Source organism: Delphinapterus leucas, chromosome 2 (assembly GCF_059928025.1).
Source record: "Delphinapterus leucas isolate spDelLeu-1000000601 "Yukka" chromosome 2, BTC_Dleu_Yukka2, whole genome shotgun sequence".
NCBI lineage: Eukaryota > Metazoa > Chordata > Mammalia > Artiodactyla > Monodontidae > Delphinapterus > Delphinapterus leucas.
The window spans coordinates 145402218-145420319 of NC_143130.1; the positions used below are offsets into that span (position 1 = coordinate 145402218).

Sequence of the window (18102 nt, forward strand, 5' to 3'; positions counted from 1 at the left end):
CCCCAAATGAGGTCCTGTGTTATTAAGTGCCAGTGTTAGTTGTAAGTGTGAAAAAATTCTGGAAAAGGGAAACATTAATATTTTAAGCAGACCTTATATTTCATGGAGGCTAGACCATGAACTGGACAGCCTGTCAAGAGAAGGAAACTTGATGAGTCAGGGTGTAGTAAAATGAATAAGTATGGCAGTTGGAAAAACAGTGACAAGACTTTCTGCTGAGATCTAGCTTGAGAAGGAAGGGGGAAATGGTTCATCATTCCTTTAAAAATATGGATAGCTTTCAGTAGTATAAAAAAACCCCATGGCTCTTAAAAAGTTAAAGGGCTTAAATGAAGACACCTCCATACCCTAGGACTTGAGCAGATAACCTGGCACTTAGGCATTTAAAACCCCAGGTCTCTCTGGAATATGAAAGCCCACTGTGCTGGGAAGAAGCACTAGCAACTGGTCGATACAGCTTTATAAATTCATCAGGATAGGAGAGGTTACGCTATGGTAACAATGAACCTCTAAATCTCAGTGTCTTGATACAATAAACATTTATTTCTTGCTCATGTTACATGTGCAATATAGATAACAGTGCAGTGGGGTGAGCTCTATTCCATATAATCTCCCAGGAACCCAGGCTGATGGAGATTCACCATCTTGGAATGTTACCATCTTATCATACGGCTTCCAGGGTTGCTGTAGCAGGGGAAAGAAATCTGCAGTATCACGCAAGATGTTTAAACGACCCAAGTCTGTAGGTGGCTTATATCACTTCTACCAACATGCAGTTGGTGAAAACCCAACCATAAGCGAAAGGAACAATGGGATATATCAACTTCCTTTGAGCCCTGAAAGAGGAAAAGTGAAACAGGATTTAGTAAACACACTGCGTTATATTCATCATGACCTATGATGTAAAGAATCTTACTCTATTGATAATAGCTAACACATATTTTGCTAATCCTTATAATAATCCTGTGAGGTAACTTTTATTGTTACCTCCATTTTTAAAGATGAGGGAAGTGAAGGAAAGAGGAGTTAAATCACTTACTCAAGATCCCACAGCCAGTAAGTTAGCACAATAGAGTTTCAAACTCAAGTAGTTTTTCTCCAGAGTTCACACTCTTAACCATTATGCTATACTACCTTTGTCATTGATTTAGTTAAATTGGAAGTCAAATCATGGCCCCATGTACTCTGAACCTCTCACACTGGGATAGAGAAAGCTTCTAGCAATAGTGCTAAGCTTGACTTTCACCAGGCCCCCTTGCCAGTATTGCCATGGCATCCGTAGTATAAATATATTCACAGTGTTTTTGACCTGCCTATCTTGGCATTCTATCTGTTCTAAGGGATGTGGCTGAGAACTTAATGGTGTAACGACTATATGGGTAGGTGCTGTTTCTAAATGCAACACATTCTTGCATAGGCATCAGCAATTGTCAAAAGCATTGTGTCCCCTGTTTCTGTCCTTGGGTGAGGCATTCTTGTTCCCCTGTTCTTAAGTGCTCTCCAGCATAAGTTCTTTTCATTCTTTGTAGAACAGAGGTTAAGTGAACTATATTTTTCTTCTAAATCAATGTAATGGAGCAGCCAAGTACAGCCAAGTGGTGGGGGAGACACTGGCAACTGGCCCTGAGCATGGCTGAGTAATGGTGTACTAGGAATCCAAGTTATCTCAAGCCTCAGACTTATTCAGGTTTGCTTATGTAACCCACGTGTCCAAGGTTAGACCAGCCTGGAAGCAACATTAGGGCTATAATTTCAATTACGTACACAATTTTAAACTGGAATTTTGTTTATTTTGTTCACTGCCATATGGTGATCATCTAGAGCAGTAGCTGGCATATAATAGACATTCAGTAAATGTTTGTTGAGTGAATTTGTTGACTGAATTCTGATCCTCTTTGGAGATACTGGTGTACTGGGAGAGCACTGACTTTAGAATCAAATAGACTTGGGTTCAAATCTTACAAGCTCTGTGACCCCTTGTAAGTTATTTTTTCTCCCTAACTTCATCCTTCCTCATTGATAAATGAGGCTAACAGTACCTGCCTCTTAGATAGCTATGAGAATTAAATGTGTTAATTCATGTCAAATACTCAATACACTGTAGCTAGGTATGGCTTCTGTCTTACCAGAAAAATTCCTGGAAATCCTCAACGTTCCCCTCAAACATTTCTGAGTCTTCAGGGGTACCTTAGGTACATTCACAAGTAAGTCTTCTTGGCTACAAAACCTCACTCTTCTCTTGGGTTCCCCATCAGCTTCCTCCTCCTCTGCTCTGGTTTCTTTTGGTCTGTCTGATGCTGAGTTCTCCACTGCCATTTTGCAGTGCCCACCATGTAGGGTGCTAATATCTGAGCTGATACACTGCCTCCTACTGGAAGCCAATGATGTCAACGCTGAGTCAACAGCACTGAGGCCACTGCTGCTGCTGCCACCCCCTGAAGCTTTCACCAAAGGCACCATCATTGCCCATTAAAGTCACTGTGTGCTTCTCTGCTAGGCCATCTCACTGGGCTGTTGCTTCCAAGGACAAGAATCCCCCTGCTGAAGCAGGAAGCATTCTTAGGCTGTTCCTATTACCCTGGTCCCAAATGGCTCTGCAGATTGAGGAGTATTCCCGATCCACACTCCTTTCCACATGTCCCCATTGTGTTGTTTGTGTACCCCAATATCTCACAGAAATTTTCTGTGACTGTGCCTACCTCAGTTCTCCACCACCCCAGGCCCATCCCGGGACTTAGTCACATCCATAGCCTGCTGGGTGGGAACAATCTGAGCGGTACACACCAGCTGTTACTCAAACCAGTCCTTCCCCCACAAGTCATCTGTGGCAGCTCGTGTCTACCAGTTTCTTCCTCTCCTAGAAAGCGTCCTTCCTTGGTGGTTCCTGGGCCCCTCATACAAATAGGTTCCTGACAGGCCTCCCCACTGGCTCTCTAGACCAGCCCTGACATGTCTGAGCCCCAGAATAAATATGGCTGTCTCCAGCCCAGATCCTCGCCACTTTTAAAAGGGGAAAAATCGACAGTAAAGGTTAAAACATAACTTTCTTGGGACTATCAGAGCTGATCAACAGAAACTTAATACTGAGATTTCAAAATAAGGACTTCTTGGATAAACATTAGAAAAACAAAGGGGGCACTGATTGAGATGATTTGGTAAAAAGTCCTAACCTTTAACAGATGGGCGAAATTGCACCAAAATCAGTGACAAGGAAGTTACCTGCACATCTGGCGTCAGTGATCTGCAAAAGCTGATGGAGCTGGGAAACTCAGAAGAACTAGAGGAGGTACCCTTTGGGGATGTTTGACGAAACAAGGGCTATCACAGTGCTAGGGGCTATGCTAGGAGCTTTTCATACACTATTTCTAGTCTTCCACCCTGTGTTACTGGAAAAAACCACCCGTCCCCATCCACTCCCTCCCATGCTCACTAGACGAGGCCTGGGAGGAAAAGAGCCTTGTCTCTCAGAGCGAGTGTAATCTGGGGCCCTCAAAAAGTACAGTGGGTAACTTTAAAGCTTTGACAGAGTCCTTGGACATGTTAAGGGAAAGCAGCATTTGCAAGGAGGGACTGGAGAGAGATGAATTGCTCTCATAAGATCATAGGAAGAATCTGTTTTTCCCTTGAGGATGGCAGCAGAGATGAAAACAGGCAGAAGAGAAAGAAGAGGAGGTCTGAGAGCCGTGGAAAACACCTGAGGAATGAGAGACCGAGAGAGATGATATTCATTTTTTGGTATGCTTGCCTGGCTGTAAATCCCTCTGTGCACTATGAAAAGGCCTTAGATGAGTGAGTTTTCATTGAAATTAAGGAAAAAGCTGAGCTCCACAACTAGATTGACATGGCACAGTGCCGAAGCAGTGTGTGGGGATGATGAAACACTATTCCAGAACTCAGATAACCTTGGGGAAGCAGGAACTCACAGAGAGACCATTCACATCCCCAGCAAGTTTTCCCAGGGGGCACATGGGACACTGTCTGTACCTGTGTGATGGGTGTCTGAGCACATCTTAGCTAAAAATTAAGGGCCAGGAAGACCCTCTGACTGACCTCTGCTTATTTATACCTGTAGCCACATGCTTTGTATGATTTTTGAATTGTTTGTCATTTTGCATCACATTTATAAACATTTCCAATGTCATTAAAATCTCTTTGGAGACATATTTTAAAATTTTTTGCACAATATGGGTGTACCTTAATTTTCTTAACTCTATAAAATTGAGCATTCTGGCTGTTTCCAGCCTTGTTTTTTGTTTGTAAATAATTTTTTACTGAGCAGCAGTTTGTCTGATACTAACCAGGGTTCTTGGCCTTCCCCAATCAATAGGAATTGACTAGAGGACAGGCAAGGCTTTACTGGGGCTCCTGCAGCTGCAGGAGGGAGTGAAAACAAGTAACAGTTTCCCTGGCTCATCCTGGAGATGGGGCAAGCGGGTTCCTTATATGGGGTGAGGGTATGGAGGGGTGGCTTAGGTGTTTTGCCCACCCCTTTGGTGGTGTTGAGTGCAGGGGCATACACAGTACCCCGCTTTTGCTCCTGATACCCTATTTTTGCTCCTGGCCCTTCAGAAGTGGCAGTTGGGATTTTTTGGTCTTTTTGTCTCTTTTGTCCATAATCTGCCCGCAGTTATTTTTAGTCCCTTATAGTTTCTTTATATTTTGTTGTTTGAGGAGATGTTTGTCCAGGTGCAAGCGCTGCAGCAAAGGGTCCCAGGCCCAGCCTGTCTCATAACTGTCCCAACATGAAGTTAGGTAATCTAGACTAACAGCAGTCTCAAAGCTAGTCTCTGTTGAGAGCCTGACGACACAGATGGACAATGGCCAGACCATATATGAAAATTGAACTCTGACCCACAAGCTCTGCAACAACGGCCCAGGAAGCCAAATTACAGCCTCTGTAGCCATCAGCCCATAATCGCCAACTTCCCTACATTTTGCCCCTGCATTCAAGTCAGGACCAACCAGAGACAGTCAAATACGCTTTCCAAAACAATCACATAGGGTGTTCTGCTTCCAGGTAGCCTCATGCCCAAAACCTCCAATCAGAGCCTTGAAGCCTTGAAGCCTTCCCTGTTTTTCACCATGAGGTTTTCCCACTCCACTACCTGTCTTTGAGTCTCTGCCAAAAGCAAGTGATCGTGGCTGAGTCCATTGCTATAGCAAGCTCGGCAAAAACAGTCTCTGCTTGTTCTCATCTGGGTGGTCTTCCTTTATGTCCACACTCCCCTCGAATTAACCTGGTGGACACTGACCCCAAAGGAATGTCACAGGCAAAAATACTGCATCAGAGTTTTTTCCACCATGAGCCATTGGAAAATACCGGCTAGAGAACCCAGAAGCTATTTTCAGCCAGGGGCCTCTCTGTGAGTGGTGTAAACCCCACCCCATGGCTGCCTTAAACCTACCACCCTCCGCAGTACCAGGAAGCTTAGGGCAAGTGTCTCAGGCTCTAGTGAGAGCTGGATATCCTACCATCACCCCACCACCTCCAGTCCCCAGCATCCTGCCACCAAAAGTACCCAGTGTGGAGTTAATGCAGTAAGAAGAGCCCTGCTGTCTACCTCCCTAGCTGTGTGATCAAGGATAAGAGGTCTAGAAGGACATCTAAGAGAAAAACACCTCCATACCCCATGCACACCTATCAGACAGAAGGTCCTTGGCCCAGTGTCTTTCTTGGCTACTTGGTGCCCGCGGACACACAGCAGCAGCGGAAGGAAGCCACAGAAAATAAATCAGCTGCTCCAGTCCATCGCATTGCCACGTCACCAGCCCACGGTGCTGTGCTAATTACCACAGCATGCACCAAAGTCCCTTTTCAAAACATGGCCAAACAAACTACAGCAGGGCTGGCCAGGCATTAAAACACTCAGGCACAATTGTCAAAGCAAAGAATTATGTGGCAGTAAATACGAGTCTGGACTCCAGTTAAGGCATCACCTGGATGACAGCCTGAAGGTTACTAACCCTTTGTGGACAGACTGGCTCATCACCACTTCTGCTAAAGAGAGAGCAAAAGAGCATGGGATGGGAGCGACCAGGCATGAGAGTCAGTCAGACTGAAACTGGGGTGGTTTTCTCTACTGTTATCCCTGGGCAACCACAACTTCGGGGGCTGTGGGTGACGCTGTCACCTCAGATTATCTGAGGCAGGTGTAGGTGCTTTACATACTTTCTTAAGCCTCTTGGCCAGTTCTCCCAAACCACTGGGAAACTGACAAATGTTTCCTGATAGACTACTGTGTGTCTAGCACTGAGGTTCCTCTGTGGTTGTCCTTGGAGGACACAGGACAAAAGCCCCAGTTTATCTTCTCAGGGCTTCTTCTCTAGGGGTATTATCAGAGCCACTGTAGGTGCTGATACTTTGGGCTCCATGGAGAGTTCTGAAGAGCTCCTCGCTAGCCCCACGTTCTGAGAAATGGTGTGGCTAACACTTGAATAGGCTTCTAAAGTCTATTAAGCACCATTTACAAAACCCACTTGGTTTAATCTCTGCAAACCTTCCAAGTCGGTATTATCATTATCCTTCTTCTGAGGCTCAGAGAGTTTAACTAACTTATCCTTGAACACGCAGCTAGGAAGGTAGACAGCAGGGCTCTTCTTAGTGGATTAACGCCACACTGGGTAACTTTGGTGGCAGGGGAATGGAGGTGGTAGGGTGGTGGTAGGATATCCAGCTCTTTCCAGAGCCTGCGGTGCTTGCCTTAAGCTTCCTGGTACTGAGGGAGGGTGGTGAGTGTAAGGCAGCCATGGGGTGGGGTTTACACCACTCACAGGGAGGCCCCTGGCTGAAAATAGCCTCTGGGTTCTCTTCAAGATCCAGAAAGGGAGTGCCTAAGTGAAACAACTCCTCTGCTATTTTAATGGGAAAAGAAAAGCAGGAAATACAAGGAGTTAGCTGGTTGCCCGGATGCCCCTAACACACACTTTAACTGTAGAACTGGTCACTTCCTGGATGTAAAAGAAAGGTTTACGAAAAAAGTGCCCGAGAAGTCTCCCACTCCCAGCCACCAGCCCAGCCAGCTGCAGAGGGGGAAACAAATGAACTTCTGTAGATGGAATCCTTTGTTGGAATAGAGGTTAATTGTGGCTTCTCTTTGCTTGTAACCTGGGGTGTGGAGGCTAACACTTTAATGCTTCTCTTGGGCCGTAACTAGGAGTCCCTGGAGAGATGACCATTGTCAGAACCCCAGAGGGGACCACTTATAAGAAAGGTCATGAATCTGGAGAAATTAAGGGATCAAGTCAGAGGGGTGAAGGGCCTGTGGAGCTGGGAGAGAAGGGATGTTTTCCTGCAAAGGGTTTCTCTTCTTATCCTCTTTTCCATGCTACAATTAGGTAACAAGACCCCGTGCTAATAAATACCCCCTGCCAACCCTCAACCAACCAGGGTAGGAATGCCCAGACTGGCAGGCAGCCTGTGCACAGAGGCCACGGGTACTGGCTGAGTGCAGAGGTGCCGGGGCAGGCCTTCGTCTCTGCCCCTCCTGACCCCAATACCACGACCCTCCACCATGGTGACTGAGTACCTCCTGGAGGCTGGGAAGACAGAGGCCCTGCCCATTTGCTCCCCCCCTGTCGTTTCCCTCCCCCACTGCCTCTGCACAACTTCCACCCACCAGCTCCTCACACCTCAAACGGCCTTTCCCACGGGGAGGTGTGGCAGAGACAGCTCATGCATTTATTTTTATTTTTTAAACATCTTTATTGGAGTATAATTGCTTTACAATGGTGTGTTAGTTTCTGCTGTATAACAAAGTGAATCAGTTATACATATACATATGTCCCCATATCTCTTCACTCTTGCATCTCCCTCCCTCCCACCCTCCCTATCCCACCCCTCTAGGTGGTCACAAAGCACCGAGCTGATCTCCCTGTGCTATGCGGCTGCTTCCCTCTGGCTCTCTATTTTACATTTGGTAGTGTATATATGTCCATGCCACTCTCTCACTTTGTCCCAGCTTACCCTTCCCCCTCTCCGTATCCTCAAGTCCATTCTCTAGTAGGTCTGCATCTTTGTTCCCGTCTTGCCCCTAGGTTCTTCTGACCATTTTTTTTCTTTTCTTTTTTTCTTAGATTCCATATATATGTGTTAGCATACGGCATTTGTTTTTCTCTTTCTGACTTACTTCACCCTGTATGACAGACTCTAGGTCCATCCACCTCACTACAAATAACTCAATTTCGTTCTTTTTATGGCTGAGTAATATTCCATTGTGTATATGTGCCACATCTTCTTTATCCATTCATCTGATGATGGACACTTAGGTTGTTTCCATCTCCTGGCTATTGTAAATAGAGCTGCAATGAACATTTTGGTACATGACTCTTTTTGAATTATGGTTTTCTCAGGGTATATGACCAGTAGTGGGATTGCTGGGTCATATGGTAGTTCTAGTTTTAGTTTTTTAAGGAACCTCCATACTGTTCTCCATAGTGGCTGTATCAGTTTATATTCCCACCAGCAGTGCAAGAGTGTTCCCTTTTCTCCACACCCTCTCCAGCATTTATTGTTTCTAGATTTTTGGATGGTGGCCATTCTGACTGGTGTGAGATGATATCTCATTGTAGTTTTGATTTGCGTTTCTCTAATGATTAATGATGTTGAGCATTCTTTCATGTGTTTGTTGGCAATCTGTATATCTTCCTTGGAGAAATGTCTATTTAGGTCTTCTGCCGATTTTTGGATTGGGTTGTTTGTTTTTTTGATATTGAGCTGCATGAGTTGCTTGTATGTTTTGGAGATTAATCGTCTGTCAGTTGCTTCATTTGCAAATATTTTCTCCCATTCTGAGGGTTGTCTTTTCGTCTTATTTATGGTTTCCTTTGCTATGCAAAAGCTTTGAAGTTTCAATAGGTCCCATTTGTTTACTTTTGTTTTTATTTCCATTTCTCTAGGAGGTGGGTCAAAAAGGATTGCAATCCCTATCAAACTACCACTGGCATTTTTCACAGAACTAGAACAAAAAAATCTTAAAATTTGTATGGCGACACAAAAGACCCCGAATAGCCAAAGCAATCTTGAGAAAGAAAAACGGAGCTGGAGGAACCGGGCTCCCTGACTTCAGACTATACTACAAAGCTACAGTAATCAAGACAGTATGGTACTGGCACAGAAACAGAAATATAGATCAGTGGAACAGGATAGAAAGCCCAGAGATAAACCACGCACATATGGTCACCTTATCTTTGATAAAGGAGGCAAGAATATACAGTGGAGAAAAGACAGTCTCTTCAATAAGTGGTGCTGGGAAAACTGGACAGCTACATGTAAAAGAATGAAATTAGAACACTCCCTAACAGCATACCCCAAAATAAACTCAAAATGGATTAAGGACCTAAAAGTAAGGCCAGACACCATCAAACTCTTAAAGGAAAACATAGGCAGAACACTCTATGACATAAATCACAGCTTGTGTATTTAGATTGATTCTGTGCTTTGTCTCCTGATGACTAAGTCACTCAGGGTACTAAACTGCCTCCTGGCCTGGGAACAAGAGAGAACAAGGAGCTGGAAGTGGAGAAAGCCATTCTTCTGCCTTTCTTCACAGGTCATGCCCCATGAACGGCAGTGTGATGTTGGTCAGTGACTCTTGCTGTAAAACTGTTGCAGGAAGGGGGATCCCTTCCAGGGCCCAAGAATGGGCTCTTGTCTAACATCTGGAAGTGAATTGTCCGAGGAGACACACATGCTCACAGAGCAAGAGCTTTATTGGGAAGGGATGCCTGGATGGAGAGCAGGAGGGTAAGGGAACCCAGGAGAACTGCTCTGCCACGTGGCTTGCAGTCTCAGCTTTTACAGTAATGGGGTTAGTTTCTGGGTTGTCTCTGGCCAATCTTTCTGACTCAGGGTCCTTCCTGGTGGCACGTGCATCACTCAGGCAAGATGGATTCCAGAGCGAAGGATTCTGGGAGGGTGGTAGGACATATGGACTGGTGTCTCCTCTCTCCTTTTGACCTTTCCAGAATTCTTCTGGTTGGTGGTAGCTTGTTAGTTCTGCATTCCTTACCAGGACCTCCTGTTGTAAGAGAACTCATGCAAGTGGTTACTATGTTGCCTGGCCAGGGTGGGCAGTTTCAGTCAGTGGTTTCCCTAACAAAACCAGCCTCTGGGCACTGGGTGGTGTGGGAGCAATGGTGGTCAGTGACACAGATGGGGAAGGAGATCTCAGTGTCATGGTTGCAGGGCTGGGCCATGTGCTTCAGAGACTGTACAGGGAGAAGGGAGCACAGGATGCATGAACTGGGACTGAGTTTTGTCCTAAAGACCTTTGAAATCTTCGTGAAGAGAATAGAAGACACATACGGAAAATCACAGTAAACCCAGATTTTAAAGAGTCCGTAAATGAGCCTTGGGTTTTGCAAGATGCAAGACTTGGATACAGCTTTAGGGCAGATGGTTACTTGGTTCTGGGAAAACCAATGTAATGGCCCATTTAATTATGCAAATGTGGGAATACAGTGGCTGGAAGAGAAAAGTTCTCTGGGTGGTAAAGTGAATGAGTGTATTTGTTGTTGGAGTCTGATACAGGTCTCCGCTATGCTTTCTTAGGAAAAACTGGATTTGCTGAGAGAGAATTTGGCCTATGCCAGGCTGATGCCCCATTGAAGCTTGCTTATGTTTTTGCATAGCTCACCGTAGATGATGGGCCTGCTCTTGCAAGGGTTTTATTGGTACCCTGGGCACAAGCAACACAGATTTGGGGAGATTCTACTAGGGGCCCAGCCATACAGGCTGCTCTGGCATCTCCAGGAGAGACCCCCTTGGCGAGGACATTGGCATCCCCTGATGGACACCATTAGCAATAAGGCTTTTTTGAGGGGCTTCTCTAGTATCAAATATGCAGTACACTAGGCACTGGAGTTCTTACCCTGAGTCTATGCCCCCTAAGAGGTCAGTGAGTAGAATTCAGAGACTCCATGTACTTGAATGAAAAACATTTAAAAAAAAATTTTACTAATTTCTAAATGAACTACAACATTTCCTTCAATAATGATGTAGGCAATAAACTGCAATAGTCTTAGCAGAACTTATGACTTTTTTACCAATAAAAATCACAAATATTTTCTTATCACTTTGCTGTTGTTCCTGTTATCTTAAAATCTTTGTTATGCTCATCACTGCTTCAAAGCTACAGTAACTGTTAGATCTGCCACTAGAACCTGGCAGGATTAAACTAACCTTCTAGTTGGGATTAGGTAATAGAATCATTTGTTAGGTGGCTTTCACTGGATCAGATTGAATCCTTGGCTTAGGCCATCCTGAAGGACATCAGTTATTGAACTGTTTGGGCAACATAAAATACCTATACTATATTTTTAGCCAATGCACCTATCTTGAACACAACTCATTTTACCAGTGAAAACTAATATCTAACATATACTATGCTAACTAACAAGCCCTCCGGTGTTATTATAGATAGAGGTAGTTGAAGTTGTTGTGGTATCCCTCTCTTGTTAGAGTGTTTTTTGCTTCGAGTTCTGCTTAGGGTCTTTTTTCAGATGCTATTCATCTCTGAAGAGTACATCTCTTTCTGGGGACTCCAAATGTTAATAACTGCTCCAACAGTGGAGGTGGCACATTTGTCATGTTAACTATGCTGAAATATTTTAAATTAAATGACAGCAATATAACACAAATCCAGGCTGACCCAGAGGTTTGGTAGGAATTGTAGGTTATCCGGCACTTAGTGAATACTTGTGCTTCTCTTGAGTAGCTAAACATCAAACTTCTCCTTGAATTTACAGTTGAAACCATTTGGGAGATAGCACCAGGTATATGGGCTCACATCCTATGAATCCCTTGGTCATGGGTAGACAGCCTCCAGGGCAGGTTTGGCAAACTATATAATGCCAGGTCATTAGAAAAAGAGTATCCTAAAAGCAGGAGACCACTGCTGCACCCCCTTGCCCTTTCTTTGGAAAGAAGCATATTATTTCACGGAAAACAGATAAATGCTGAGTGGCTGCCTTACCTTGCTCTTAGCTCTGTATTTCAAGTGTCCTATTCCCAAAGGTGCCAGATCTAGCTAAAAATAGCCAAGACATTGAACCCAAGAGCAAGAGAATGCTAAGTTTTACCACCTTTGGTATCAGTTTCAAATGTAAAGAGGTTCAACGCCCTTTAGCAACTAGAACTACAGGACTGTTTTCTCCCCTTTGAAATTGAACTGCATTTTGACCAGAAAGAAAAAAATTATTTAAAGCCTTAGTATTATTAATGCAGGAAAGGACTACAAGGAGCATTTGGTCCGAGTTCCCCATTTTAACAGATGAGGAAACAAAGGCCAAGCGAGATAGCTTAATAGCTACATAGCAGGCATGCTGACCAGTCTGAGAGGATCTTCCTTTAACACAAAGATCTAGTCCCTACTGAGATGAGACAGTGGGAGATGATGGAATTGAATCTTCAGAGCAAGCACATGTGCATATACTAGCAATAACACTCAGAAAATGCAATGGGAAAAATATCTCACTTATAGTAGTAGAAAAATGATAAAATTGTCTAGTTAGATTTCTCCTTCATTTCATCCACAAAAATAAATTCTAGATGGATTAAAGATCTAAATGTAAAGAAAAAAACAAGTTGATAAAGGTCCTAGAAGAACAGATAGGTGAATATTTTTATGATATTTGGGTAGAATGAATGACCTTCCTAAGCAAGACACAGAATCCAAAATCATAGGAGAAAAGATGTACAGATGTGATTGAATAAAAATTAAAAACCACTGTAAACCAAGGCAAATAAGAAGCAACAGAGCAAGAGGAAATACTTGCAACATATATTACAAGCAAAAGGTTAATATCCACAATATATAAAACTTTTCAACAAATAAATACAAAAAATAAAAATAATTCAATAGGAAAATGGACAAAGGACATGAACTGGCCAATCACATAAGTTTCAGAACCATCTAGGCAAGAGTATTAAATCATAGGCAAGGGATGGTCTTCAGGGAAATGGGCTTTCCAGAAAACTGAAAAGGTATAGGCAGAGCTATTATTCAGGGAAAGCCAGCCTTAAATTTGTTTCAACAACCAGGAGAGTTCAAGTTGGATAAACCTTTCCTTAGACAGAAATATGGCTTGTGTGTATAAGGGGACAAAAACTCTGAGTATGGAAAGTTTAAGGCATAGTCAGACTTGAATTTTTCTACATCTGGCTTGACTCCCCTTGTAGGTGTGGTGTGCCCCACCCCGAGGCCTGGGGCCAGGGAAAGATGCACTGAGACATCCACCTTTGCTCCATGTGGCCACCCCACTGCTGATAAGATTGTATATCACTGGCCAATTAAGTCCAGACTTTACTTTTTTTTCTACATTGGGTGTGTGTGTGTTTTGTGTGTTCCCTTCCCAGCAACTGGTAAGTCCCTGAAATGCTGCAATGTTTATTCTAATTAATATAAGAAATTTAGTTCAAAATATGGTACATCTATTTTTGTCTAAATGAACAGAACAAATGAAAATACCCATAATATCCAGTGCTGGCAAGAGGTGAGGCCAAGTAAACTCCAACAAACTGTTGGTAAGGATGTTATTTTAAATATTTATTTATTTAGGCTGCGCCAGGTCTTAGTTGCAGCACTGCAGGATCTTTTTTAGTTGTGGCACACAGGCTCGTAGTTGTGTCGTGCGGACTTCTTAGTTGCGGCATGCAAGTAGGATCTAGTTCCCCGTCCAGGGATCAAACCCTGGCCCACTGCATTGGGGGCATGGAGGCTTACCCACTGGACCACCAGGGAAGTCCCAGTAAGGATGTTATTAATAAACCATTTGGGGGCCAGCTTGGCATCGTCTCTTAAATACCAAATGCAGTTTTCCCATTGACTTAGCAATTGTAATTCAGGAATATGTGCATATGCTTAAGCCAAGTGGATAAAGATTTTATTGAAGTATTATTTTTATTGAAAAATCAGAAGCAATAAATGGCATTAATAAGAAAATGATTAAATAAACGGGAGCATTAAATAAATCATTAAGAAAATGATTAAATAAACATTAGTTTATGTTCTTCTGGAAGCAGATCTTGTGCCTAGGATTCAAGTGCAAGATGTTTGGGGAGTGTAAGTAGGGAACTGGGGAAGTGATGCAGGGAAGGACAGATGGCCAGTAAAGGGTGTGTTATTAAGCCAGTGAGTGACTAAAGTTTAATCTTTCAGGAAAACTCTGAAGGTAGTGCAAAGCACGTGACTTGGAATTATCCTAGCCAATGGGCCAGGGAGCTGGGGTATTTATACTCCTACACCTTTTAGTCATTGTTGAAGCTGTCTCCCAGAGGGACATTAATTCTCAAGTACTTCCACTCAACCATCCATTGGCAAATTGGTTTCAGTGGCTGGAGGGAGCTACCCAACAAAGGAGGAGGTACTGCCCATTGGCAGTCAGGCTGTAATGTGTGGAAATGATAAGGGTTTCCAAAGGGATATGAGTGGATCATGGACAGTGTCTGCTACATATGCTAACAAATGCAAAGAGGCCATTAAAAAGAATGAGGCAAATCAAGGAGCAAATAAATATATCATATACTCTCACTTTTGTAATAAAAATACACATCACATAGTCCACAGTGGTTACCTCTAAAGAGAACAAAGTAAAGGAAAGGATGGATTTTTAAAATTTTATTTTATACCTTTCTGCCATTTCTTTGTTTTACAAGCCTATAGAATCTTTTAAAATTAAAAGAAATAAGGGAAAAATGAGGAAACACATTCATGAAGTAACAAGGAAAAGATGAAGAAACTGAAAAAGAGTATGTAACTAGGACCAAAAAATACATTCACTAATTCAGTCACTCATCATATTTTTATCAAATGCCTTCTACACAGCAGGCTTCATACTAGATTAGATACTGGCTAAAGTGGCCAGTAAAGACTTTGCCAACTGATGTACTAAACTTGCTGATCCAAGAACCTCTCATGAGTTCCTGGCATTGGTGGAAAGTGTTATTTTTTTTCCTTGAAGAATCCATCCCATTCCCAAAGCTTCTGAAGCTAAATATTCATGCTCTTGAGAAATTTCTAAAGTTGGTCCTTTTTAAAAAGGGAAAGCACAGAGCTTTGGAATACATGTGGATATGCTTTTAAAAGTTAAAAAACACTAATGCATAGTATAGGGTTAGCCAAAACCCAATAAATTGTGATTTTTTTTCATATGTATCCTGAACGGAAGTGAAGTGTTCATTGACAAATACACAGGATGGTGGCTCTTTCACCCACCTGAGAATTTTAAATGTTTTTTCTGGATACATGACTCTTGTGCTAAGTGGTTATGCTATTGGGGTTAGCAAAGTCTTCTCTGGGGAAGAAAAAAAAAAGACTGAGTCTCCTTTCCCTGAAATCATATATACCGACTCTATGAAAAAGAAGAATGTACATAGAGGGCCCCTTTTAGCTCCCAAACATTGACCTCCATAACTTTTGTTCCTTCTTGTCTAAAGCCTTGGGAACCATTGAGGAGGTGGTATCAGTGTGACTTAGGGTGAATTGCTTCAAACTCTTTGTTTCCAGCTTTCTCATTTGAAAGGTGGAAGAATAGTAGACAACTATAGGGATGGTAGAGGACCAGAGGTAGTCAGTGGAGAGCGCTAATGGAACTAAGTGTTCCACTAGTGTTAGCTTCTGTCCTTCCCCACTGGCAAGACCTGTCTCCCCCTGCACCTCTCCTAACCTTAGTGAAAAACTGTATAAAAGTAGCTGGTGAATGAATATTGTTCTACCTCCTGATGAGATCTCTGTGTCATTGTAAGGTGACCTGCAATGATGTCCAGTCTCCTGTGTCCCCACCTTTGTGTAATCCCCTGTGCTTGAACCACAGGGAGAGCCTGTGACTTGCAAAGGTCATGGGATGTCACTCCCTTGATTAGTTTACATTATATGGCAAAGTGGAGGGATTCTTAATGTAATTAAGGTCCAAAGTCAGTTGATTTTTGAATTAATACAAAGGGAGATTATCCTGGGTGTGTCTGATTCAATCAGGTAGAAGCCCTTTAAAGAGGACCAGGGCCCTCCCTGAAGTCAAGAAACTTTCTCTCTATTGCTGGCTTTGAAGAAGTAAGCTGCCATGTGGTGAGAGGGCCACTGGAGAGGATCTCACTGCAAAGAACTGAAGGTGGCCTCTAGGAGCTGATAGTAGCCATCAAGGAAACAGGGGCCTCAGTCCTAGAGCTGCAAAGAGATAAATTCTACCAACAACCCGAGGGAGCTTGGAAGTGGATCTTGCCCCAGTCAAGCTTTTGATGGACTGTAGCCCCCACCAACACCCAGATTTCAGCCTAGTGAGACCCTAAAGCAGAGAACCCAGCTAAGCCAGCCCTGGACTCCTGACCCACAGAGACTGTGAAATAACGACCGTGTGTTGTTGTAAGCTGCTGACTTTGTGATAACTTGTTACACAACAGTAGACCACCAATACAATTTCCCTGTAGCTCTTCTGCTTTATACTGAGATAATAAAGAGGATGGTGAGGATAATGAAGGGGTGGGGGAGGGGGAGGAGGAGAAACACGAAACATTTATTGAACAGTTATTATATGTCAGGCACATTAGTCATGGTCCTGAAAGGAGATAAATGGGACACTCAAGTGGTAAAACAGGGAGAATCTAGCAAAAGGACTATATACAGAAGCATGCATAGGGTTAGGATGCCCAACAAGGGATGCTGAGGCCATGAGCATCTCTAGGTGTGAAGGTCTAAGGTGAGAAAGCAGAGTTAATGGGACCTTTAGAGAGCTTAGCTACAGGACGGGGCTGCCTGACAGGAGCTGGGGATGGAGGTAGAGGTATACAGCCTCTCTTGAAATGGTGGCCCACCATTGTGAAAGCCAGGGAGATAAATACCATGGGTTCTTATTCCTCTGAGTAGCTATTCTTCTACTAGTGTCTCCTCTTTGGCTGAATCCAACCAGAAGCCAGAGGGCAAAGGACACTTGGTGATACAGTCTTAGAGGTCAGTCTCTAGGGCACAGAGCAGGGATGAAGAAAGGGGTGGAGAATGCAACTGGATGGGTTTATTATGGAGAGTAATAAACCCTCATGGATTAGCTCATTGATTTTTGGTACATGAGGACTGACGCATGGAGATGTTACATAATTTGCCCAGGGTAAGAGGATCAGTAGGTGGTAGAACTAGGACTGGAACCTAGGCATATCTAGTCCCGGAGCCCGAACTCTTGACCACTCCAAATACAGTCCTTAGGACCCTTTGTGCCTGCTGCCTTTCTATTCTGGGCTTTCCTCTGGAGCCAGGAAGTCCCTTCCACTTGCAGCAGCAGTGCAGGCTTGAGTACCTCTTTCTTCACCGTGGCCACCTTCATTTCATCAAAGTCAGGTACCGGCATCTTGCTTGTGGGTGGCCAGAATAGGTCCTCCACAATCAACATGTGTGACCAGATGAGGGGAGAAACAAACCTTTGCTCATGAAATTTCCAGCCTAGTTGTTCAGGACCAACAAGAACAGAAAACTCTCCAATATTTCAAGAAACATGGATCAAAGCCTTTGACATTTTCTCCCAGTCATCCCCAAATTACTTCGAAGTGTTTGTTCACACCTGGCAGGAGGGCAGGAGAGGGAGCTTCAAAGCCATCTGTGGAGACTTCCTCCTCTGAAGAGGTGATGAATTCAGCTATTTCAGGAGCAAGAATATAGATGTGACCCTGGCTCGGCTCGGAGTAGCTGCCTAGAATTCCCACCAATATCAAGAAGGAAGGAAAAGGAAAGTTAAAACCTCTCAACATAGTTCATAAACCTGCCAAATGCTTAATTAGCTTCTTTATAGGTCCACTTCCCACTTTCTTCCAGAAAGTGTCCTGGTAGGACAGCAAGGATATAGGATTTGGGGGGACAGAGGGCTTGGTTCTGGTCCCAGCTCAGCCTCGTATTAGCTGGGTGACCCTGAGCAAGTTATTCACTCAGCAAACTTTTATTGAGGGCTTTATCCTTGAGAAGTGCAAAGATGAAAGACACAGTTTTTGCCCTCAGGGAGCACACAGAAAATTGAGTAGAAAATGTTATATAAACAAATAACGATATCCCATTGTGATAAATGCTAAGGTAAGGTCCCACCAGGGGTGCCCGGAGAAGGGGAACCTAGCTCAGCCTGGAGGGGCTG

The 18102-nt window shown here is 43.6% G+C and overlaps 1 long non-coding RNA gene across 2 annotated transcripts in view; it reads right to left on the bottom strand.

The window, feature by feature from the left end:
- Positions 1-422: 422 nt before the first annotated feature.
- The window catches only part of LOC111173057 (uncharacterized), a 39081-nt gene continuing 21401 nt past the window's right edge, over positions 423-18102 (bottom strand). The window contains exons 4-5 of one of the 2 annotated variants that reach the window (XR_002644085.2): positions 17542-17670; positions 423-836 (exon numbers count right to left, since the gene is read on the bottom strand). This is a non-coding gene — a long non-coding RNA (uncharacterized LOC111173057). Of the gene's footprint in view, positions 837-12703; positions 17671-18102 lie in introns of those variants that run through there. The other variant, XR_002644084.2, reaches the window with a different exon arrangement.